We start from the raw sequence: 1,247 nt of genomic DNA on the forward strand, positions 1-1,247 counted from the left end.
GCTGGATTTTCTGGTGTTGAGCTCTGTTTAATTGCGTATTGTAGTGAGAGTTTTGTGCGTCTGGGTGAGAGTGGTGGTATGTTTGCCTCGGTCTGGAGGCTCTCCACCGGGGAAGTGCGGAAAGCCCCCATGTTGGAGTTTGAGAAAAGAAAAGCATACAGATACTATAACGGTCATACAGTGCATGGAAGAAGCATGTCAAAAATTCAGAAACGACAACCACTCGCTACCGGTTATTTCAAGCAGGGAAACAGAACAAGACATACAGAAACAACAACTGAACAAAAGAAAACAGGACCTATCAGTAACGCCCTCCAACCAATGGTGCAGATGGAGGACGAGGAAATTAGGGTCGTTTTGGAAAGGGTAGAAGGGGGCCAGCTAATGGGCACGATAACGATTTCATTTTGCCTGAAAAATATCCGGATAAAAGTAACACTGACAGGTGGCAGAAAGAGCAAATCCCATTGTGCAACATCATCAAACCATCTCCTCCTTCCAAAAGCAATAGGGATGGGGAAAAAGGGGGGGGGGGAGCAGACAAACCGCAAATCTCACTCTACACCATTACAACTATTCAGTGTACGCAAGACCTACGTTCTAATCCAATTAGATGTTCCGTTGCACTCATGTCTTTCGGCAGCCTATCAGTATCTCAGACAGTCGTGCTTTTCCCCTGTCTCGGAAATGTTCTTTCCCTTTGTTGGTCATGTCAAGTGACCTCAACAGCAGCACCCCCCCCCCCCCGGATCCATCCTCCATCCCATTAACAGTAGTCTTCCCTACAGTATAACGTCTTCATTCAGCAGAAACTCTTGCCATCTTATCCTCCCTCTCCAGAGCGACTTGGCCTAGAGAGGCACCGAAAGATTTCAGCAAAGAGCCCGTCCACTGGGGGGACTTTTCTCCGCCATTATACAACAGCCACTTCGATCTCGGTTCTAGATTCACGCCACGTCCAGCCACGCTATTGTCCAGGGAAAGGGTCAAGCAAGAGACCAGCGCTACATAGAGAATAGCCACAGAACTTCGAACAGACCGATTGCCTTTGATGGCGATTCCATCTTCGCGAGTCCGCGGCACCCCATTGTTCAAGGGCTCTTTTGCGGGACGGGACTTCGAACCCATTAACCCCTTCTCCTTCAGGCCAGCCAAGCGAGGACATGGGGCAACGAACTGATGCTGGACGTGAGAATTGTTTTTGTTTGATCCGTTTCACTTCTTGCAAATGAAAGAGAGAGATGGGG

General features: G+C 48.8%; 1 protein-coding gene across 1 annotated transcript in view; it reads right to left on the reverse strand.

Moving 5' to 3' along the window:
• LOC101861895 (protein quaking-B) overlaps window positions 1-1,247 on the reverse strand; it is a gene marked incomplete in the record, with an annotated part of 112,750 nt that overhangs the window by 52,557 nt on the left and 58,946 nt on the right.

Source organism: Aplysia californica, unplaced genomic scaffold (assembly GCF_000002075.1).
Source record: "Aplysia californica isolate F4 #8 unplaced genomic scaffold, AplCal3.0 scaffold00265, whole genome shotgun sequence".
NCBI classification, from domain to species: domain Eukaryota; kingdom Metazoa; phylum Mollusca; class Gastropoda; order Aplysiida; family Aplysiidae; genus Aplysia; species Aplysia californica.